Source organism: Linepithema humile, chromosome 5, assembly GCF_040581485.1.
Source record: "Linepithema humile isolate Giens D197 chromosome 5, Lhum_UNIL_v1.0, whole genome shotgun sequence".
Lineage (NCBI taxonomy): Eukaryota > Metazoa > Arthropoda > Insecta > Hymenoptera > Formicidae > Linepithema > Linepithema humile.
Window position 1 is genome coordinate 5,659,569 of NC_090132.1, and position 26,123 is coordinate 5,685,691.

The 26,123-nt window shown below is 32.6% G+C and overlaps 1 protein-coding gene across 5 annotated transcripts in view; it reads left to right on the plus strand.

The window, feature by feature from the left end:
* Positions 1-59: 59 nt before the first annotated feature.
* The window catches only part of unc-13-4A (BAI1 associated protein 3), an 84,587-nt gene continuing 58,523 nt past the window's right edge, over positions 60-26,123 (plus strand). For 2 of the 5 annotated variants that reach the window (XM_012363500.2, XM_067355730.1), the window contains exon 1: positions 13,849-14,208. The gene's annotated coding sequence lies outside the window, so the exon portion shown is untranslated. The other 3 variants (XM_012363499.2, XM_067355728.1, XM_067355729.1) reach the window with 3 other exon arrangements.

Below are 26,123 nucleotides of genomic sequence, written 5' to 3' on the forward strand. Positions count from 1 at the left end.
TAGATGTAGATAACATTACTGAAAAGAGGTTGGTAACCATTCTACAAGAAGCATTCGGTTGGTCACTCTCAAGTTATTCTCTGCCGATACGTAGTTGTAGGTACTTCTGAATTGACGAAGTATGTCCCCGTTGTGTATGAATTGGCGCGAGCACGACGCATTTCTCCATGCTATGTTGGTATTCCTTACTTTCTTATTTAACATCTAACCGTTAGTCGAAATTAATTTAATCTTCTAAATCAACGTTATATTGTTCTCATCAGGTGTGTCTACAGCATTAAATTAGCAGATTAGTAACAACAGTTAACAAAGTAAGTCTCGTTTTTTTAAATTATTTATTTTTATAATTTACAATTTGATTTCTTTCTGTTGTTTTTTCTATTGCATCGTATTGTATTAATGAATAAATAAATGAGTTTACAAAGAGATTTAGACACATAATCATAATTACTAGAAGAAATCTTTTTCATCTAACATTTCATTTTTCTAGTTTATTCGATATTTTTTCCGTAATTCAATTTTTGTTAAATCTGAAAGTTAACACATTTCTTAACCTAACTTCTTGGGTTTATAATTAAATATTATATAGATATAAATAGAACACAACAATTATATTATTACTTTTTCGATATTGTATCTATAATGATAAAAAACGCTTGAAAATCTATCAGAATATTGTAAGAAAGTTATATGAAGGTAAATACAATTACGTCCGCTTCTTTCCGTTATCCTGTAGTAGATTTAATCATCGTTTAAAAGATACATCCGTAACGCAATAGAAGCGGAAAATCCGATAGCCTCACCCTTCGTCTTACAAACTTGTTTCAAAACTTATCGTATTATCTGCGGCCTCTCCTTTCCTTGTCGAAATGTAAAAGTATCGAACGTAGTTAACTGTAGAGCTGTATAAAGTGATTACGGCTTTTGTCAAAGTAGTACAAAAAAATTATAGTCATACGATCGAGCTTTTAATTTAAAATTTTTAAAAGCATGTTTTTTGCGAGGAATATTTTATATTTTTCGTATCTTTATATTTTCTGATTTTTTTTGCACGTTATTGAAGTCATATTGTAGCTCATAAATAAAAAGGATATTAAAGTTCTACAAAATGGAAGAGTATTAAAATTTCCTGTTTTTAATTAATTTAGTTTCTGATTTCAATAATTAAAAGTTAAATTTTGTATGATAAATAGCTGCTTTTAATCTGTTTATTTTTTGTAAGGAATATTTTTTATGGACTCTTGCATCTTCACAATTTTCGCTAAACATGTCGAGAAACAAAACAAATAATTTAACATTTGTCGAATTTTGTAATTTAGAAGTTAGATTATTTCTCTGCAAAATAAATTTTTATTCGTTTTCTTAAATTTTTTCTTTTACTCAACTTAAATTTAAGAGACATTTTTTACTTATATCAATATCTGTCAAAAAGCTTAAAAATTATAATGAACAATGATATGTCTATCAATTTTTTTCTGAATACATCATAATACATTTATTTGTATTTACATATTGTATTTACATCCATACATATTTACAGTTATGTGCTGTCTCGTCCCGTATGGTTAAACATCTGACACCATGCTCCTGTCAAGGCGAACGCTGCTGTCATCATCACTATAAATGTCTTCTTGCATTGTCGGCTGATTGTCACTTTTCATAACACCGAGGACATTTTCGGCACTGATGTTCGGCACTTACTAAGGTAAGAAACATAAAAGTTTATTCAGAAATTCAACTACAGCGCGCGATTCCAAACCACTTTCATCTTCGAATGAAGTCCTGCCGAAGTAATTTTTTTCCCAGAGATTAAAAGTTACGAACTGGATGAGCGGAAAAGTTTGTGCCAATTATATCACACTTTTTCATTCGTTTCGCTCGCAGGCAGTATCGTTTTTTTCAACACGTGCTAAGCCCAGTAACAGGGAATCGGCTGGTCGTAACTTGTAAAGATCGGTGGGGAATTGTAATTAACTCTTTGCTTCACGCGGAGCTGTGATTTTTATCATGTTTTGCTTTATAAAAAAAAAGAAAAATACTATAATAGACGGACTGTAGTTGACACACAAAACGTGATTGTTTTAATATACGTAGAATTTATCTATTTTATTCTGTAACTACATTTGCCTTTTGATTTGCCTTCTAATTACTGTGTTGTTGTGAATTAATAATAACGTTTTATTTTTTATTATTTTTTTATTTGATTAAATTTCAATTTCAATGTAAAAATTGATTTACGAGAATTTATAAACAATTTTTTGAAAAAATATTGGTGAAATATTAATGAAATATAACGAGAATTTTGGAAATTATTTTGTTCCATTTCTTTTGGGCTACTAATCTATAGTATAACTTATTTCATATAGAGGCGTTTGTCAGTCATTTCGAAGTGAGATAATATTTCGAGACTGAAAAAAATATTTTAATGGCGTTAATTAAGGAAGGACAGTTGCTTTGAAACTGCTTCTTAACTAGGTCACTGCGCTTAGGGACGCGTTACAAATGCATCTGGTAATTAAACGTAACCTAGTTGACAGGTGAGACAATTCTATATTCGTCCAACGATAAAGACGTATCAGTTGCAACAAGATCTTGCAATCTTACCATCTTTTATAAGTTTAAACAATTTTAAACATGCCAAAATTTAAAGACGATAAGACACTTTTTTGTGTCTTAATATTAGCGATTAAATTAAAATAAGAAATTAGTTATCGCGCATGGAAATCTTTAAATATTAGATTGGTTAATGATTTCTAGAATAAAATATATGAAATATTGCCTGTTAGTTGAGCAAAAGATCCTTTCGTTATGGTGACATTCGAGAAGATCATCTTATCTTCCTCGAGTGACTGCGAAAGATCGAAGGCTTAGCCTCTGGAGAGGTTAAACTTTCAGAAATAGGAACTAAGGGAATAGCTTGAATACAAGTAACTATGTGAGAAACCGCGTCGCATAGTTCAAGAGGCAGTGATCTCGACTGTCTGTCTCGCGTTTCATGCCTGTTATTTGATATAATAATATTAATATGGGACCAAGTTAAATGTCATAAGATGATCATGACATATATTAATGTGCAATCTCATTTTGAGCATTTCGACATTTATGTATAATATTATGGATGGGTGATTCGTGTTTGATTAACTTATGACAACTGCATTTTCGCTGTATAAATTAGATTAATGGATGAATTATTTAGCGTGAAATTGATTATTATGCACTGTTATATGGATATGACAAAATTATAGCTTGATAATATAATATAAGATAAAAAAAGCGAAGAAGGAAAAAATAGTATTCTATTGAGAAAATGAGAAAAATTATATATATATATTTTTTTTTTTTTCATTTTCAATAGAATATTATTTTTCTCTTTTTCGCTTTTATTCTCCGTATATTATGAAATTGCATTATTTTGTCATATCCGCATATATATATATATATATATATTTTTACATTATTTTCTCAAAAATGACAATAGAAGACAATAGATGACTTAGAAGACAATATTGTATTTATTGAAGCGGCTCGCTTATCTTAGATGGGTCTAATTAGAAATTCCATGTTCAATGTCTATTAATGATCTATTGATCGTACGCTAATAGATGCAGCTATGATTGCACAGGGAATATTCAAATTACATTACAATTTGAACAAAAACTTAATATTTGCATTTCAACAAATATCAACATTAACATAATAAACACTTGTTTATTGTTGTTTTCGACTTTCTTCGCTTTATTACTAACTTTCAAATACTATATATTTTTCACACTTTATTTTACAAGTTTCTGCTACTGCAAAGACGGCATTGACAGAGATGACTTAAAAGATCGCTCGACGTAAGTTTTTTGATTCACATAAGCCACGATATAAATTTTTCAAAAGACTTTTTCTAAGAAATTGACGTCATCCACGCCAAGTGTGAACTCCTTAATAAACCGCCTTTGATCACGATAATAAATAGTTGCAAGTTATCACGTGTAAGGTCGTGGGTCATGCGTGATGGAAAGAAGTGAGGAACTGAGAGAGAGAAAGAGAGAGAGAGAGTAGAGATGCGCAATACATACATACATTCATGAAATCGGACAAATGCGTATGCAATGTGGCAACAGGCGGGCACACATCGATTTCCGATATGCACCGTATACCTATGCGCTACTCTTCCTCTCTATAGAGCTCACTACGCCGCGATCTTTCGTCCTTGCCTTCCTTTCTGGATACGTTAATCATGCGACCAACATGGTGAAGGGCGTATACGAATTTCCGGCATTTTTCTCTGCTTCATCGTGAGCGTACGTACGAGTATTGATCAATATTGACTACGCGCTATCGTCAAGAATTCGGTACATCAGCGAATACGCATTCATACATGTGCATGACGGTCTATGATGGAGATGAAACAGCATGGATTAAAGCCAAAGTTATTTTTTTATTATTTACCGAGGTTTAGTACACTAGCCTATGTCTCGGTTTCCATATAATGATTCATTCCATGAGAAAAATATTAAGAAAGAATTGCTCTTTAATTACTACAGTTATTTTTAAAAGTAATTTTCTAGGTATTTAAAATATATTTTTGTAATTAATATTTTTTTTTACTCGTCAAAATATTTATTGTATAAGCAAGCAATATATTTAAATATATATAATACTTTAATTGAAAAAAATGTGATTACTTAAGAGAATTAATAAAATGATATTTTCGTAAAGAAAAATCTAATTTTTATTTTAATTAAAATATATACTAAATATGCTATATGAATGACGCTTAGAAATAAATTAAAAAGTAATATATTCTTAATATTTTGATATTTTGTGATGAATATATTATACATTATTTTCATCAAAATAATTTCTCTTGACATACCGTTCGATCGGAAAAGCGGGTTATCGTAGGCATAGTAGACTATATTATCGCGGTATCGAAAGCATTGGTGGTCTTATCATGGAATGTTAATGAAATTGGTTTCCTGTACTTTTACATTATTTGTGCATTAATTAACCTTAAAAGCTCGGTCATGTCCGTCGTAGCAAGCTTTTTTAATGGACGCGCTTTCGAGTCGCGAAAATGGCAACGAACGGTAAAAAGGCAAACAAGAAAAATGAAGGAGAAGAAGACACCAATGACGTTCAGACCACGCAAACGACAACAGGCTTGGAAGTCTTCTACGGAATTTCATTCGCGACGAAATAAGGTTCCGTTCGGGAGAGAAAATAGACGAAAAAGAAATGCCGCGGAACTTATCGACATGCAACATTGAGATGCCGTAGTCAAAAATAACATTCTTTTAGATTTCGCGAATTTGTTTAATGTGCACTCGAGCAGAGTAGTTGAAAGAAGCTTTTAGCGATTGCTTAAGAACAAATTTAAATAATATTCTCTTATTTTTTAATAATAATGACTTTAAAAAAGAAGCATAATCAATTACACATAATTTTATGTTTTACGTGCAACAGTTATCAGTTTACTTCAATATATTTTTGAGTATTATATTTTATCTAAAAATAAAATAATAACACTCGGTTTTACCACGTACGTACTCACAATTTAATGAGACCGTATAACAAGTGGTTTATCTCTAAAAGCGTTATTAAAAGATTTTGCGGGAAAAATGACTGAGTTTCTGCCTGCAATAAGCAACGGCTGTTAGTTATCGCAATGCTTAAAGCTGCTGTTACTTTTCATGATACTCATACTTTTATCGTAATGTTTCATGGAAAGCACGTACTAGTATACCCTGAGGGAGACAGAATGTAGTTACATAAGTAGCTGATTTGCTGTTAATAATTCGCAACACTTTGGTGCAAAGCACTAATTCCTTTAGTGCTTAATTATTAGGAATTAAGCACTAATTCCTTTTATAAGACGCCACGTGTCTACAAAGCCATGTGGGATACGTAATTCTAAAGAAACTTATGGTGCAATTTCTGCAGGTTAAACGTCGTATCGTCAGATCGCTAGGGATTACGGGGACAAGTTTATAGAATTTAATTGTAGCAGCGTATTAGGGTGGAAAATGCGGCAAATTTCAAAATATAGACAAAGAAATGCAATCTTTTGTTCACTGAAATAGAAATTGAAGCGAAACGTATCCGAATTTGTACTGGCGAGTGGCATTCTTTTCATGTACGTTTTACCAAGGTTTTTGTTCTACTTCTGTCGCAATTGTAATCACAACGAATTTACCATTGCATTCTCTGCGTTTTGCAGGTCCAAAAAATTTTACTTACAGGTTAGTGAATGCAAAGAGCTTTTTGATAAATTGATAAAGAAAAGTGTTTAGTTAACTAGACAAAATACTTTCAATTTTATTGCAATTTTTAATTTTGGGGTAACGTTAGAACATTTTTTCATATAACTACATAAATAAGTTTAATTATATTTAGTTACATTTCAATTTTTATCAAATTTTGTTACAAGTCATTTTTTGAATCTTGTCATTTCTGCATCTTTTATTTTGTATGAGTTTTGTATTCGGACTATTGCTTCATTCATTTGAGTTCCACTTGTTAGACGAAGACGAAGATACGCATCATTCATTGATCAGAGAGAGAAAGCAGGTGTGTTCGACAGCTTGTAGATAACGACAATCTCTTCCGACGACAATCGTAATGGCCAGCGTGAAATACAGAGTCACAAGAGGGACGTTATTAACGCCAGTTATTGCGTCAGTTTCCCAACTTCGTTATTTGAATAGTTTGAATTCTTCACCAGCCTGATTCCAGTATTGCATTCTGAGAAATTTCATTAATGCAGGCACTTGGTTGCCGTGGCATGATACGCGAGTATCTTTAAAAAAACTATGTTTGAATTGTATCGATTAAATTAATTATTTTGAATGATAAACCGCATTCATTGATCGTAAAAGATGAATTATACAAGATTACAAGATCTAGATTACAAGAACGGAAATTCTTGTACATATTTATACAATATTCATAAATTATTTACTGATTGATTTGCTGTATTATAACTGACAGCAATAAAAAATTAATATATATTGCCCTTCCAATTCTTAAAAAGAGCAAAAAATAACGAGAGGTTGCAAGATGTAAATACATAAGTTCTCGCGCGACTTCGAGCATGATTTTTTATGACTAGGCCAGATTTTCTTTTATCTCTTAGAGATCTCTTAAAAATCTCTTAAAGATCTCTTGTTACCATACGTCATCACCTCTCGATATCTCGATATGATGAGGGTGTGGAAATGTCGGTCAGAAGAATTACCCAACTCTTCTCGATACTATCATCTCGAAGCCTTGAAGCGCGCACGATAGAACAATCCTTTTTTGTATTCATGTCTTCGAACCAACTTCCACAATCTACCGCGGCTTAACTCACTCACTCATATGTCCGCGCATACGCGTGTCCCGAAATTTATGCTAACATCGTACTGGCTATTTCTTCCCGCTATTTACCCCTAAATCGCGTTTCCGTCCGAGAATTTTTCACTTTCATTTTCCACCGATATCTTTCCCCTCCTACGATATATTTTCCATTTTATGATTTGTCGTCTCTTCGCGAAGACTAGTAACTTTTTCGCAATGAAGACAGAAATAAATCTGTAATAAATATTTCCCAGTACAGGAATTTGTAGATGTGCGTAAGAATATTTAATTTTAAATTTTAACGTATATGTTACTAAACATAAATATTATTAAAATTAGAAACCTAACGATAGAAAGTAAAAAAGTGTCGTTAATTCGTCGCGTTTTTATTCGTGCGGGCTTGATAATATCTTATTGTAAGATATATTTTAGGTGGATGCTAATAAACTTTGCAATAAGTTGCTGCATTAATTATTAATTCATTTTATCGCATTACTTAGTCAATGACCGTAATATATTTTACTGTGCTAATTAAGCGTCATTTCGTTAATTAATGCGCAAATTTCAACAAATCAAACAAAAAATTGCTCTGCAAAAATAAAATAAGGATTCTCTCCAACTTCCGTTCTTTCATAGCGACTCGTTTCATCAGCGGTTTGCGTTGTGAATGCGAAAATAAACCCGCACGAACCGCATGTCTATCATCTTTTGTAAATTGTTTTTATCATAGCAATTTATTTCAAACTGAAATATATCCCTTTAGGAAAACAATATTATGTACGCATGTATATGCGTGTATACATACGTACGTACATATCTGTATCTGTTCATTTTCTCTAGATTTGGGTATACTTTCATGTATGTAAAACAAGCTACATAAGATAAGAATAATCATTCTATTCGTGTTTCACGATGAGTAATTTACGGAACATAATGTCGTATGTGATGCGGTTGTTGTCTGTAAATATACACAACGGAATTTATAGAGGTTCGTTATTGACGACAAAAGTGGTCCGCTCGGATTTGCCGATACCAAACTTCATTAGAAATTTAGTCCAATTTAAGTTTTGTCCCGGCCCGGTTTCCTCCACGCCATTGAATTGACAATGCACCATTGTTGCGCCAAATCTAATCTGGGATCTGCGTCGATACGAGAAGCACGTAAGTCAGTGGTCGTTTGTACTTTGAGATAAATTAACATAATCTAAACACGTGCAAGTCTGCTCAGCGTTTTTGTGATCTTCAATATACCGACGTCACTAGTATTTTCGTCTTAATCCGGGTCGGTTTTATCGAAGTTAAGGAGAATGGACGTAGACAGGCGTGCTTTTCTTCTCTCTTCAAGTAAATAAATAATTCAGATACATTAGAACATCTTTTCTTCGCTTATGTGATATTTTCTGCAGTTTTACTTTTGCGCAAAAATATAGCGACGGTACAATATAAATTGGACAAACTTTTCTATATAGAAGATAGGGTGTTCTTATTTCTTAAAAAGTGCATTTTGTAGCGTTTTTTTACATTTTAAAGAAAATTACATTGCACAATTTACCTTTAATATATTATATTAATATATATTAAAGGCTTCTCGAGTCTTCGCTGGTTGTTGATGCGAAAAAAAATTTTTATGTTTCATATAGAAACTTGATTTGTCTACATTGAGACATTAAAGTGTACTAATCTCAAATTCAAGATATCACATTAATGTCTCAATACACTTTAATGTCTCAATGTAAACGAATCAAGTTTCTATATGAAATATAAAAATTTTTTCGCATCAAAACCAGCGATGGCTCGAGAAACCTTTAATATATATTAATATGATATATTATTATACGAGCTTATTTCTTATATGTATTTCTCTTACCTTTAATATGTTATTATAAAAAATGGAATTATGAAAAGTCAATAATTGAAAATTGAATTGTTAGTGAAAGATTGAATTCTAGCTGATAATAAATACTAATTTTCGCACAACTTTCCATGACAGGAGTTGAGTTCTTAAATTACTGACGTACGTCAGAAGATATTATAAATGTTAGATAAATTGTCGAGCGAAATAGTACGAGCAATATAATAAATTAATATAATTATATTTAGAAAACTATATTTAGAAAAAATAATAATGTTATCAAAAGAGAATTGTTGAATATATTGAAATGTATACTACAAATATAATCGAAACCAATATCGAATCAATCAATTACATCGAAAACAATATCGAAAATTGTTAAATATTACACACATGTAAACATTGTAAAATATCACATGTTTTCACGTTATCTCTTCTTACACTACATTATTTAAAAACTGACAGATGATTATTAGTTAGAATCGTATTTTAATGGAAAATTGGAATAAAAAATTTGTTCTGTTCAACAAAGTTAATTCGGTAGTAATTTGACATAGTTAAATGGGAAACTAGCAATTTCCACAGAACGCACCGCATACATTGCATCGCGGAAAATGTCAGAGCTGCATTCCAATTGGAATTGAAAAATTGTGCATTCTACGAAATTTTTATACGAACCGATAAAAGTAATTTGCCATTTCATTACGCAATATGTACGAACTGCACAAACAAAATGAGTTGGGATAAATACATGGCGTAACTATTGCAGCGTATAAACTTTAGTTTTTCCAAATATTAGTCAGATAGAAAGATTAGTAACGCGTGAAATCTCACTATGTTAAAATAATTTCTCTTGCAGTATATATTATGAGAGACATTTATGATATTATGGTTTTAAATCTCTGAAAAGTAGCAAGTACATCTTTATTATATATGTATCTACATAGTGCGCAAAGACCTTTTATTAAAATCTCAAGATTGAGAAATATTATTATCTTGCAAAGAAAGTTTATCAAACAGATTAATCGACGATTATCGTCATGGTAATCTCGCGAATTTCGTTCATAGCGATCTGCAATTTATACTGTAACGGTGGATAGAAGATGCAATATATATGGTAAAAGCGGGATAAAACGGAACAGATTGTCGACAAGAAAGATCACGAGGATTCCTTCGAATTGTTGACGAGTGTCGTCGGCACTTTTATTCGTCCCCGCCGTGCCACAATCGTCGTTAATGGCTGAGCATCTCTCGACCTAGAAATTCCGCCTGGGAAACATTACGGAGAAGGAAAAATTTTCAAAAACCGCACAACTTTAATCGCGCAATATTAACGATCAGAAAATTCCCTTTAAATGCACTTGCAACTTACATAGAAGTATTGTTTCCGACGTGTGAAAGAACGAAGGAAAAAGGAAAGAAAGAGACCGGCTAAGAAAGGGGGAGAAAAATTCTCGTACTTTAAAAGAAAATTTTTAATACAAATAAAAATAATCAATATCATAGCATAATGTCAAAAGTATTTTTTATTAAAATGTAAAAATAGTTTATAATAAAAGAAAGATATTTTAAACTGCCATTAATGAGAAAATAAAGATATGCCGAGCTAATATAATTTATATAACATTGTTAAAGACAAGTGTTTATATAAATCTATTATATATGCAATTAAAACTTTTTTCAACTTTTGACTTTGCGAATATGAGATAGTTAATGAAATTTTTCCATTAGACACTGCACAGTTATTATCCTGTACGCCCGCATAGCCGATGTCTATCAATGCTATCCACATTGGTATACGACTATTTACTGCGGGAACGAAATCGATAATCCGATTTCATTATCACATCGTAGAGACCAGCCACGGTTCTATTGACTGGTACATGTCGATTCCATAAATATACGGCGCGAACAATAGCATAAAATTATGCTGTCAAGAGCTCGATTTCAGTGTATGATGCTTTTATGAATATATTGAATCTATTAATTGCAGACTGAAAGTGCAAAACAGTAACTAATTTCTTTACATTTACATTTATAGTACTTTTTCTATTTTCTTTAGTCTTTAATAAATTATTTTAGTATAAGTGGATAATTCTTTTTACTTTTGTTCTAAAATTTTTGTGAAGAAAAATCTAACTTTTCGAATAAAAAATAAATATAGTTAATATAGCTTTTAATTTTCTCTCACGTTCAGCTTTCTATACAATTATCAGTAATCAATATATCAAATGTAGAGTAATATGCATAATCTTTATTTTATCAACTTATCGTGTAATCGTCTACTAACAAATACATTTTTAATAAACGCAAATAATTTTTATTATATGAAATGCGTAGAAAATTGATATTTTCGAGGCATGAAATGTCAATCTTTAAACCGTCAAGCAGAACATAACTGATTGAGCAATCGAAAATAATTTTCAACTTGATTTAATGCTTGCCGGCTTATAAAGTTACGCGTTTTTATTTTGCAAGAAGCGAAAACAATTTTAACAGCCGGCCATCTAGATTTGTACGTCCGACCAAATCATCCGAACGTTTAATATCACCACAAATCCCGCCGTGAACTCGAAATATCTCGCGGGTTAGGAAAAATATTGACAAATAAAAAAGCGCGACTCGTGCTTGTCATGTAGTCTCTGAAAGACGAACAGCCAGTGAAACATTCCTTTATTTATTTCTTTATTTGAAATTATCTAATTAAGCAATTAAGCTATAAAATAGCAAATTAATTTTAGATACAGAAAAAACATATTTTGCACAAATTGTAGTGCTTCTATAATTAAAGTGAAAAAGATCCATTTCATGCATTTCTATGGCATAAAAATTTGAAATTCTCACTGACATTGCGCGAATTCATTTTTTCTATTATTTATAACATGCGTGTGCATTTTTATATTACTTGAAATTTCGAAGAGTAAAATAGACGTTAGGATACATCTAAAGTTAACAATCAAAGAAAGTTTTCATGAGATAAGTAAAGTTAAATACCTTGATGCGTGACTATTGCAAATAACTGCGAAGTATGTATATACTGACCGCATTTGTGTCTCCAAGTAATTCCCACGGAAATTACAATCACGTGAATAGCATAGTCTCTTGCAACAATCTTAGTATAAACGTGAAATCACATTCCACATATGATGCTAACATAACTAATATTAAATTATATATATTCTGTGCATAATATCTCAGCATGAATATTACGATAATATCGTCAACTAAAAAGTAAATAATTAATTTTGCTATTGATTTAAAATTGTCGTCGACAAACGAGTAAACTTTTTATTTAGATAATGAACAAATTTATGTAAAAATAATTATTTTTTGAACAATTTTTCATTTCTTTAATTTTTGTAGAAAAAAACTCATATTTTGTTAAAATTAAATATTAAAGTTTTTAATTAAAGTATTAAAGCTTTTGTTATCCAGTAAATTTTAATTTATATTATACACAAGAAGTAATCAGAATTTTCAATATTAATTTTAATAACTGTCTCTTTGATGCCTTTCGTTAAACAAACATCGACCTTGATATTACCATAAAATTGGCCAAAGCTTTCTAGGACATCCCTATAGAAAGCCTTTTAGCTGGAGTGATGATATAGATCTAATGTTACAGTGCACATCTAAAGTTCATTAATAAACATAAACAACATTATATAATTAGTATATAAACTGCCGGCAGCCTTTACGCTGCTTCGAAGATGTTGGATTAACTTTGCGCAAGCAATCCATTAACACATAATGATTATAAAAACAAACAGAGGGGCTATTTCTTATTTATCCAATTACTCACTTTCTAAGTAAGTTTACTTATTTGTTGAATATTGGTACATACAATCTTCTTGAAAATTCTCTTCACCATAGTGACCTGAAATCGAATTCAGGTCTCTGGGTTTCATCAAAGTTTCCTCCCTTTGCCGGCTTTTCTCTTCATTTCGCCCCTGCGGCGGTGTGTAGTGTGAACGCACCCGTACGCGCTCAAGGTATAGAAGCGGTACAGCAGGTCCGGCCTGGCAGGAGCGTAGGTGAGCTGAAATAGATCGATGGACATGCTGCGCACGCAAGTACCTCCGGTGGTGAGGGCCCCTTCGGGGGTAGGGAAGCGCGTTACGAAGCTCGGTAGGTAGGGCGGCATCGAGAAATAGCTGGTGGGAGTCACTGAAGAGGGTGGAACAGCCAGAGGGATGTTGAAGGAGAGAGGGGATCTGAAAATGTGGAAGGAGGCGCCGTGTTGGAAAAACGGAAGGGTGAATGTGAAGGAGGAAGTGAGAGGGTGTCGAGAAATCGAGAAGGTGAATCAGGGAGGGAAATGCGTGACGTGGCGCCTCAAATGGGAGAGAGACGGCTGCGAGAAAGGAAGAAGGATCGGTTTTCAGCAAGGCTGTTTCGAGAAAGAGAGATGGGTGAGAAAGTAGGGGCGCGCCGAAGGTGGACAAAGAAAGATAAATGATATAGTGCATCGACGCGAGAAGGAAAAAAGTATATAGGACAGACAAAGAAGTTTCTTTGGAGGAGGCAACAAGAAGACGACGTAACGAGAATCGAAACGAGACGGACAGACCGAATTCTGAACAAGAGTGAGATGGATGACGAACGAAGAGGGGGAATCATCTGGGAAGGAGGGAAACGCGCAGGGGTTAAACTGAGAGAGGGTGCAACTGGTGAAAGTGGAAGGAGTGGGACGCCAGCGGCTACGGGGAAGAGAGAGAGACAGGAAGAGAGAGGCACGCGACGGCATCTCACCTGTTTGCCAATCGCCAGTCTGGTTTACGCGCCCGGTCATCCGCCGGCGCTACAAGTGGCTATCCCACTTCGACTCTCGAACGAGCGCGCGCTCGTTCGCTTGTAACTCTCTACCGCGATTCATTGCGAGGACGTCGAAAACATCTGTACATATTGCAAAAGTACGTGCGATTAACGTTCAAAGGACAATAACATCGTGATACAATTTGTCTCAACGGGCTTGTCTCGATCGACATCACTCCTATTCGCCATCGCCATCAGACGTCAGCGCGACGGTGAGTAATCGGAGTCTGTGTTCGATTCTCACGCGAACTGGGTCACTGGTGATACCAATAAATCGCGCGGTCGTTTCCGGTCTCCGCTAGATCCGATGGCAAGGACTCGTTCGGAATTTGAGACGCGCGTGCGCGCTTCAGTTTGTGTTACGCGTTAATTGTACGCGCCCAGAAACTCAGGTGACTTAGTGCGAGCTGTTTTAAAATTATATTTTAAAGGCGTGTTTATTGTTTTATTATCTTTACAACAATTTGCAAGTGTGTGTTAAATTCAAATTAACATTAGGACAAATAAAAATTTGACGCATTGGATGGATCATAGTAATAGCAATTAATCTCTTGGTGAAAGCTTATATTTGATTCTTATTACTTATTCTCAAAAATTTGTTATTGTATTTTTTCAAATTTGTAGAGATTGGTGTAACAAAAGAAGATTTTTTGAGAATTACGAACACGCGTGCTTTACCAGTGGTTGACATGCCATCCAGTGGCTTCATTGTTTGTTCGACAAAATGCATTCGTGATGGTTTTACTGGAGCGATAAAAAAAATTGTGATTGAGTTTGTCTTTGACGCATTTCTAGTCGCGCGAAAATTTATTTAAACAAAGCTAACGAGACGCAATAGTATCGTAAATATTGAAAATTGCCACACAACAGTGAGAATATCTTACGATAATCTTTCGTCAATTACTCTGAACAATTTTCTCGATGTATTGAGAATCAATGCGACGCAAGCGATGTAACAATAATGACAGACGCTAGTTAAACGTGACAATTAATAGTCGCTTTAATGCGAATTCTATCTCGGTGAGACACGTACGCAATCGAATAGCATAACAAGTAGTAAGGGTCAGCGTACTGTCGGACACGTCGAGGATTATCGCCCTACCTGAATTGTCGTTCACGGGTCGATGAACGGATAATGTCTCTTGATAGGTGGGAGTGCCAATGCAATATGGATAAACGACGATTTCTTTCATGGTTATGTCATGCGATGTTCATGCAAGAATTATAGGAAATTTACTTAATGGAAAACTAGTAGGAAAGTCTTTATTCATTCGAAATTTCTACTTTAAAATTCGTAAAAGTATAGGCAAAACAATCTATACTACTATATTTTGTTAACAATATAATTTTAAATTTTTGAGTTACAATTTATTAGTAATATTTTTAAATTAATTTATAATTATTAAAAAAAATGTTGACTTTTTTTTCCGTAACATGCATCAAATGCATCAGAGTTGCATATATTTCTTTGTGGTTTTTACTATACTACAAATTAATAAAGTGTTTAAACATTAAACTAAAAGCATTAAAGATGTCGTCGTCGATATAATAATGAACGATCTTAATCAACATTAGCACGCCGACCGTCTGACCTCGATAGATGGAAATTATCGCGATATAAATCGATGAATATATCAAGTTTGTTATGGCTGGACCTAGCCTGTTAAAGTCATTAGCTGAATATTCAAAGGACTACGCACTACGCGCGCGATCGCAGGTTTGAAATTAATCAACGGTACGGCATAGTCTTCGTTAAAAGCGCGAGGCCGTATAGCGGCCGTTAATTAAATGACAGCCGAAACGAGTAATCATTCCCAGCATGGTAGGACACTGTGTGCGTGCGTGTATACGAGATGCGAAATAGTGAACTCTCACACTCTCTTTTTCGCAATCGATCAGCTCCGGTTGCGAGTGACGGAAACGCTTTGGCAAGATCAAAGACATCTGCTGGATTACAAAGATCCGTTTCTACACGACGATTCAACGCAAGGGATTTCGCCGAGCTTTTTTGCGTCGGACGAGTAAGCCCGTGCAAAAAGACGATAGCTCTATAAGGGAATGAAAAAAGCTTCGTCGCAAAGAGGTATTAAATGAGGGATGTAATTTTACCATTCTGATTCAGTTGTTCGGATTTATACGCGCTGTGCAACGGGAATATATCTGGATTTCGGAGAACAGGTTCACGTAATGCTGATTTCATCATGACGTCTATGAGCATTTCATTTAAATAAAACTTTATCCATATAAAGTTGAGTGTTAAATCAAACTTCTACCTAAGAATTAACAAGTATAAAATAGGAAAAAAATGTACGTTTTACATAACCGCATAAGAAATGCTATATTTGCATTATAAATATTTGAACCGATAGTATGGACTTTACGGTTTGCCAGAGTTGAACGATGAAATAGCCACACCTTCAATAATTATCTCTCATCCATCGATATATCATAGAGATGCATTAATAAATTATTAGAGATGAATTATAAATATGAATTATTAAATTAATTAATAAATTATGAGCAATAGCTGATAAGTCTTGATGTTAAAAATACATATGAAAATGTATGAAAATCTTTAAACCTCCAATATTCGAAGAATCCATTAGAAATTCAACGCCAGTTGAAGCACGGCGGAAAAGTGACGGGCACATCCAGAAGAGATTTCCTGGCACTCGATTCGAATAAGGAAAACATACTCGTCGGTCTGACATTCTTGGTTCCGCGGAAACCTCTTTCGTCGTATTTCTGCAGTTCCACAAGGAAAAAGGAATGCTGAATTGGGCGATAAATTCTCTACGATCGTAGAATTCAAGTTCAACGCAGTGCTAGAATTTTTCCCCGGTCTGACCATAACTTGCCTTAAAGTATGCGTTGCCAATCTTTATTCAGGTTTGTCCTTCGGCAAATAGAATTTGATTTAGGGACAACTCAAGTGCCGGTAGTTTGTGAGAGAAGCAATCTTACCCTTCTTTGAGATATTTTCGATAATTCGATGATTGAGATGTTTTCTTAACTCTCACGCACATTTATCCCGATAAATCATGCGGAATTGTAAGCAATAATATACAAAGATTGCAAAAAGATGATGTATTATTTAACATATTATAATTTAACGCGTTTACCGAATTATACAACATATATTTTATGTAGTTATACATAATTGTTGCAGTGTGAAATTTTTTCTTAGTCATATTTTTCTTTTAAATAGTTAAAAATGAATATTAAATTATAATTTGCTTAAAATACTCTACATATAACCAATGTTTCGCGCAATTTTGAAATATTTAATATAAACCGAAGAGGTTGACCTTTGAACTAAGTAAACTGTTAAACTTGAATTTTGACTATGATATTGATCGATAGGCTGTTCTTAACATATAATTATAATCATATGCAATATGATTTATGTCTGGTTGCGTTATTAATCCTTTTCCGCAGGTTATGACAGGCATATTTAGATACGCATATATCATTATATATGTATTATGTCGGTCCTATTCTAATATAATATTATGCGAGATAAGGCTGTCATGTCTGTGAGAGAGCGAAAATGCTAATCACGGCTTCTTGGTCATCTCGTGGTTGTCCTACGGTTTATCTCGGATAAACCAAGCGAACCCTCGTTTGCTTTTAACTTTTGCGGAGATGACAATTTCCGCTGCATTTTTATCCTCTTGAAATTTAAATTCAGAATTGAAATCCATATAATTTTTATAAAGTTCAATTGAAATATATCATATAAGATTCAGACAGGACTATAATTTCTATATTCAATAACAAAAAATTCATTTTTCTATTAAAGTTATCGCAACTTATGGTTTTTATACTTTTGCTTGGTTGTTGCAGTATTATAAACAATCGAAAAAATAGTCACGAAACTGGAAACTGGAAATATTTTGTCATCTGTTGATTTGATATACATATCTATATATAATATATTTAGAGTTTACATTTTCGGAATATAGTGAGGTAAATGTTCATTAGCAACAATCTAATTTTCGCGTAATTATTGAGTTTCGTAACATTAGAAATTGACCAGTTCTCACAGTGGTTACATATTAAATTTTCGTAGAGTTGAAGTCTGTTCAGAATTCCGTTGAAAACTCTGTTATTAACAACCCGTTGGCGACACTTTGAGGTTTGTAAAATTGGAGTCAATTTGAGTTAAGTGCATTATAAATCTCCAATATAATGTCTAATGTTCTTTTGGTGAAGATAATAGCAAATAATAGTTGTTCATATGTCGCGGGAGAATCGGAGGATTTAGTCTTTTTCGATCTCTAACTTTTTACGGAAAACAATTCCTGTACATGGCGCGTTTGAAATAGTGCCTTGCTCTTCTGCCTCTATTATGATCGTTTGAGGGCGAAATAGGAGGAAAGAGAACAAGAGAGAAAAAGAGTTTCCGATGTTGCGATGGATAATGAGAAGCATCGAGAGAGCGGCTTGCCATAAAAAGGCAGGAAAATCTCTCTGGATACTGTGCGCGTTAATTTTCCCTAATATTTTCTAGTTATTATATAGCTCCCTCGTAGACAATGCTACATCGTAATAATGCCCATAGTGAGAATATAACAATACGATATTTTAGATTTCTGATGAAGAAGGTCTTTGGGGATTTTCGCATGACTTATTCAACATTGAGAATATTACTGCCGACGGCTGTCGGAGTGTTTCTTTAATGAGGAATCGTTTTGTTCTTCAACAGATTAATCAGCTATTTCGCGAAATTAATCCAGCATGTTTGATCCTGAAGAATTGTGAATAATTTGTATCACTTATTTTCACACAAAGTACTGTAAATAACTTGAAATATTACTGCAATTTTTGTAACAAAACGTGCGATTTATATTGCTTTAAATTATCGAGTTTTCGAGTTATTAATTTTATCAACATTATTACTTATATATATAGATCATGGAAATTAATTTAAAAGTAGAAGCGCGTTTTTAGAAATTATTATTATTGCTACAGGAAAAATGTAAAATGTATAAAATGTTGCTTTTAAAAATGTAAAATTTCTCATGTCTAAATTTTATTAAGCAATCGTGTCTATGTTACACGTATGATTGCAAAGAGCCGTCATTTTTACAATTTCAGAGACTTGTTTTTTTAACTGATGCATCATGCACAAGTTTTGCATATTCCACAAGTTTCACATGTTTGATACATTTCTTTCTAATTAATAGAAATAATATAATATATATTTGCGATTCGACCAAACGCACTAGCTTCATTGAAGTGACCCAGTTTGTCACTTTGAGATATTAATGACTCAAAATTCTCGTTTTTAAATATTATAAAAATTTGTTTTGCGGACAATTCATTAATCCGAAAATACAATAAATGCATCAATTCAATCGGATTGTAATAAATTCAATAACAAATAGTTTCGATAAATGATATTGCGGTGAGATAGGAGCGATTAGCACTGTGTTCTTTCATAAAGTATCATTCAATTTTATCATTGATCTTTGTACGATCTACTCTAAAGCTTATTATGAAGTAAAACTCTACGGTACACGAAGCCGGCTGGCTTATCGGCGCTGCCAGCTAATCGCATATTTAAAGCATGCAGGTGCGGCGAATATCTGGTTAAATTAATTAATGCAATTAACAGACTGCTTGGCGACGCTGGGGGGTTGCGGGTAAATTCCGTGGTGCGATGCCACGTAATGGACACACGACGTTCCTGCCCGATACATTAATGATACGCCAATAATTATAATAATCGTAATCACAGTCGCGTGCAAAGCTGGAGGTAGGCAAACCGCGTTCGTTATTGGCGCTCGATTGACTTGTACATGTCGTTTGACGTTCGTGATTGACGGTGAATTCCATGGAGCTCGCGGCGATTGGCAGAAGTCAGTTGACAATGCGATCGACAAATCGTAACGAATTTTCGCATATTTGGTTATTCCAAAAATCCATTTATATATATGTATCTATGTGCAATATTTAAAGAATTAAATTGGAGATTAAATATTTCAACTAGATATTTTTTTTGCGAAGTTCTATTTTAATGTAAAATTTTTATATCTTTTACAAACAATGCATATTTATATATTAAATAGTTCGTGTAACATGTTTACGTAACATAAGTATAAGGAATATTTATATTTAAGTAATATACATTTTTCCGATATTCGATACTTCCGATATTTTTAACCTGATATATACGAGATATAGGAATGTTAAATTAGTAGTCGCAATAATAACGGATAATCGCAATCCGTTACACCTTGATGACCTATCGAGTAATTAAGTGATATGAACGCGGGCGGCATTTGCGACCAAAACAGTTCGCAGTACCGCAAATTCGGATCCATGGATGTCACACGAAATTTGTGCCTCCGATAATACTGTAACTCGCACGATGAGATCGTGAAAGGATTATTGTGAATTAATGATTTGCGTGAACGATGGCAGTAAATGCACAATTAGACGCTAGTTGTTTGGCTTTCCATTGTCGTTCACTGTGATGGATATACTTTTTCTTCGCTTGTTTATTATAACAGACATATTTCTTCTTTAGTAGTAGGAAGTACAGTTTGAGATTACTTGATAGCAGTTGAGTGACTAGAGAAACCACTTATGATCGATTATGGTATAAGTAAGATAAACTTCTAGTATATATCTTTTGAATTTTTTTCTGAAATACTTTTTTAATTAATAGTTTAATCTGAAAGGAAACATTAAATGATATAAAATAATTTAAGACATTTATTCTAAAATTTAAGATGACAGTTAAATTTTTCATGATATCCGTGTGAGCAATTCTCTCGAGTAACCGATACGATTATAAGCTACGCTGAACGCGCCCCAATGAATAATGCATGAACTCAATTCACGCGTATCGCGCGTAATTAAGCGTTTCAATGCTTAGTTGAAGCAAAATTAATACGTTCCGTTGAATCACTTGGCCTTCTCTCACTTCTTTATCTGATATTTTATCTATTCTTTTTATCTATTCTTGTTTGCCTCTCAAGAATCGATTAATTTGCACTGGTTTTTAGATAGTTATGGCAGTAGAACTATCGGAATGTCGAAGGCTTCAATATAAAACATCGTTTGCGATACACGAAAAATCGAGGAATTGAGCGCAGCCGACTTTCCATTCTAGTTGAGAGCTTTTTATTGCTTTTATCGCTAGCACGTATTCTACTCTTCTCGAAGCTTTCCTTTTCAACTTTTTCCCCGCCGTACTTTGCCAATCGGAATATTCACGGCGTGTTATTTCTTACGTTCGCGGTTTAATTCCGCCAGTTGCTATTTTAAGTATCTTCGTTAATATCACGTAGTACTATTTAATTAGAAAATATAATTTTGCTTTTCCGATTGTGTCTATTTTAAGCTTTCTTTTTTTCTTTCCGCGATACATATCTACATCTGTAGTAGCGAAACGAAATTAACAATGATATGAGAAAATTTTATAGACGCAGTACAAAAGATATGAGAAAAAATTGTGGTTAACATTTATACATTATTATCTAAATTTGTGTGTGGTATTTACTCTCGTTTAAAGTTAGTTTACTTAATTTATTATTTAATATATAATTATAATAATTATATATGAAGTTAATTCCGAGTGAATATAAAATTTGAGTAACTTAATTATAAATTTAATCGGAATAAAATACGTAACCAAGTGAAAGTTATTAAACGAACTAAAATGTTTATCCTGATTAAATGAGAGATTATTAATGTGGACTTATCAGACACTAACATATGTAGAAATTGCAATGTAAATTAAAAGTAATCGCATCGCACATTATTCCATTCAGAACATTATTAAATGTTAATTCAAATATGCGAACATGTGATTTGTCATGCTACTCTTCGAACAGTAACTATCTGATTGTACGCTGACTTGAACTACTGACGCAATTTATCACTTGCCGCAGACTTCTTGACATTTCTTTTTTGATGTATACGATACATCGTTATGCCTTAACACACCAACACACTGCAATACGGAACATGATGCTCTGCAGTAGGGAAATTGAAACTGCTTGTCCGAGCGCCTTGGTATTGCGTGTTGTGCAACGGCAGATCAAGCGTCTGGCGTGCATTTCGCGAATTAATTGCGCTGCCACTAACACTTTCGGTCTATCCGGCGACAAATTTCTGTACGAATTGCCTTGAAATACTTCACGAAGAAAACTTGTAACTAACAATTGCAAGTAGCAACATGAAAATACATAATCGATTGTTTTGCATTAGACGCAAGCGCATTTGAGTGTAATTAATTGCGCATTGTGCTTTACAATTATGTACAAATACTTCTTTATTTAACGAGCTGTCAAGGTATTGAATATTTATCCATTTATAACTGTACACACGTTTTATTTGTAAAATAGAGATTTTGTTATTACGGGAATGAGTTTAAACAGAAGTACACAAAGTAACCGAGATGTGAATTAAATACACAGTTGCAGTCGATTTGTGAAATAGGCGGAATTAATTTGCGATTCTATACGGAGGCCGCCGCGATGTGTTTGTGGAAGATATTTGAGATTATTATTTGAGCGCGATTCGTTCAGCAAACAAACAAACGCAGCTACTTCAAAAGCGTTTTCCATAGGAATGGCAACAGGAATTGGATTCTAAATACTCGCCTGTGGCTCGCGTATTATGGTGATGAATATTACATTTGATATCGCTGTTACTAAATTTTGCCTGGCAAATCACAAAGCTACATAAAATTCCTCTGCGCACTCTATAATTCAATTCTTTCACCTATATATTCCTGCGCGTTTGTTGTGAAGATCTTTTTGACGTACAAATATGTCTTTTTGACATATAAAAGGCAAAACGTCGACTTATGTATACTTTTACACCATGTACACTTTGTTATCTCGATGTTTTGTCTTTTATATGTCAAAAAGACATATTTGTACATCAAAATGATGAATAATACAAAAGTATACAAGTATACACAATACATAATGGGTGCAAAAATATTTTCCTTTAAAAGATATTGCTTTTGATTTCTTCTTGTTAAATTTTCAAATCTTTTTAAAACGAGTAAAATATTTAATAAGTAAATATCATAATATACAGCTTTTTAATATACGACATTACGGCAATGAATAAGTTAAAACAACTGCCAAATTTCTAAAAATATTTTTTTGCGTCTTTTATCAAACTGTCTTTTTATAAGTTTCTACGTCATTTTCAGGATTTAAGTATCGCACTTACATTCAGTAAGTAATTTTACATTAAAATGATTATTGTTCTTCGGACTCGGCTTTTATTAAAAATTATCGAGAAATTTAGCAATAAATAATAACTGTGAAAAGAAATTGCGAGTTTGCACATCGTGGCAGGATATTTTTAACTTGTTGACTACATGTGCAGCTATAAATTTACCTCGATATATCTCGATCTACCTGATGCTCAGATGTCAAACTTGTTGGTAAACGCTAGTTTGAAGTTAAGTTTTAACGAACCTCTACTATATTTCCAGTATTTCACCGACGATAATCCTTCAAACGTTTTCATACGGAAATTATCTCCTTAACGAGACGATCAATTCTTGATGGAAATGCAAAATGTTCTTTCACAGATATTTATACACTACGTTGATATCATTATGCATTCCACTATAAAATATCTTGTACATTTCCAATGTGATTTTGCTCTCTTTTACGTATTTTAAATAAGATATTTTGAAATTATAAATAATAAGCTAGAATATAAAAAAAGTTTGAATTTATTAATATTAATAAGTGCTTGTACTGTCTCAAATGATCATAATTCATTATTTTTATTTTGTTTGTGGTATTAAGAGAAAAGATAAATGTGTGAATATGTAGTCTTTCGCATAATGTAAGAATTTTTTGAACATTTATCTTCAATAGTAACTTTTTGACAATAAACAGGATATCCTATTTCTCGAACAAAACTTTTTCATTCTATTCAAGAAATACTCACTGTAAAACATGTCGGTCGAAGAAAGAAGTCGAAGGCGAACATTGTCGTATGCTTTCTGCGCGACCCCTGGACAGAGCCATAATCCGATTTATCCGTCTTCTCTATGTGATCAGAATGCTAAGGAGAGCATTATTCGAAAGCATATTCCTCGGCATGAAATAGTTCCGAATAGCATGAAATACTTTGATGTGCGAGAAATTTCTGCAAAAATATTATTTATTACGTGAAAGAATGCAATATCAATAATTAAAATAATAAATAGCAATTATTGTGTAACACTTATCAGAATATTGGCATTTTTGCAAAATTGTTTAAAATTATTAGTATTTTAAAACGTTTAAAGTATTTTTACATTTTTAATTGTACAGACTTATTATTATAATATCATATTCAATGACATAAATACAAAGCAGTAAATATGATATTATAATAATAAATCTATACAATTAAAAATGTAAAAACGTTTTAAAATACTAATAATTTTAAACAATTTTGCAAAAATTGATAGATTTATAAATCCATCAATATCTATTCTAGTCTTATAAATTAAATATCTGTAATGGCAAATGTCAAGTGTAAATACAAAGTATAAACTGACCTGAACAATACGTGTGTATTACAACATATAAACGTAACGATACAGACGCAATGATATAGACATAACGGTAATGATTTATTATACAAGTGTATTACACAATGGATATGGATTACACATATATATGGTATATGGAGGTATATGGAGAGTAACTTGTAGATATGTAAAATACGCATTAATTAGATAATGGTGTTTGTTTTGTTACAATGCTGCAGAAATCCTCTACAGTAACGCGCAAATATATATATATGGGAATATACATTAAAATTATTCTTTCATCTCGGGCAGAATTAACGGATACATCCGTTAAACTCTAGTACTGTGTCTGTTGCGCTTAAATGTTCGCTTTATTATTTTATTTTATTTCAAGATATCAACGTGTAAACTTGTTTTCGTATCTTTATCTACTGTACAAAAAAAGATAATATTATCGTAATCACATTTTGATCAAAAATCATGTATTATTACAAATTAAAATTGTAGACATCTTTATTATAAAAATCATATCTGTGTTCTAAAAATGTTGCATTATATTTGACATTACGTTTAACAAATAAAAGTGACCTTATTTAATGGAGAATGTGGGTCAATGAAAAAGGGAAAAATAGAGAATTTTTATTATATTTTATTACTTTTATTATATTTATATACATTTTGCGTACTTTTCAATAGAAAGCTAGCTAAAATTCTTCCATAACGCTAGATAATTGTCGGGTCGAGTACATTAATCATGAAAATAACAGACATTAGTGAAAGTTTATGTGATTAGCCGGCTGAGAAATTGCTTCTCTGATTACCGCTAACAATTAGGATACTTTAACTTTTCTCAACCATTTATTTTGAATTCTGTCAGGTACAGATTATTTTTTATTCATAACGCATTAATCACACAAAGCTGGAAATATGTATTATGCGATTTGCAGGTACAGAACATTTGAATGTGATATTTTTTTGCCGCAAAAATTTTCGACTTTAAATGGAGCTATAAAGCGTATATAATTTTTTTCCTCTTTTTTTTGACTACATTTTATTAAAAAACATATGGTATTTTGAATGGTAGGGATGTAGTGCATGCTTTGTGGCATTCTCATACTCTTGAAAATGTCTATGTCAAAAATGGTTTAGTTGGAATTCTAAATTTATATTGCTTTTAATTTATGAAGTTGTGTATTATTGCATTGGAAAGTAATTTCTTTTATTAAGAGTAAAAAAATATTAATATAATATAAATTTAATGAGTATAGTATTTTAGAAAAGCAAGCCAATGAATATAAAATAACACTTTATTTGATATTATTCAAAAGGGTTTTGATATAATCGATAAAATCTACAATACATTTGGAGTATTTTAATTCGGTTTACTTTAATCGTTCAGGCTTATTTGTGAAACAATTCTAGATATTCTCTAAATGAAGTACCAACTGTCGCATTCTTTCCGATATTATCGTACGAAATATTGATCTTTAATATTGGTTAGCTCTTCTTCAGCACTTGAAAATACACAGAGTCGATAGTTTTTTTTACTGAGAGGTGAGAAAACTTTGTGTTCCGAAAAATTGTCTCTTTGTCAATCATTTGATTCGCGAACGAGGAAAA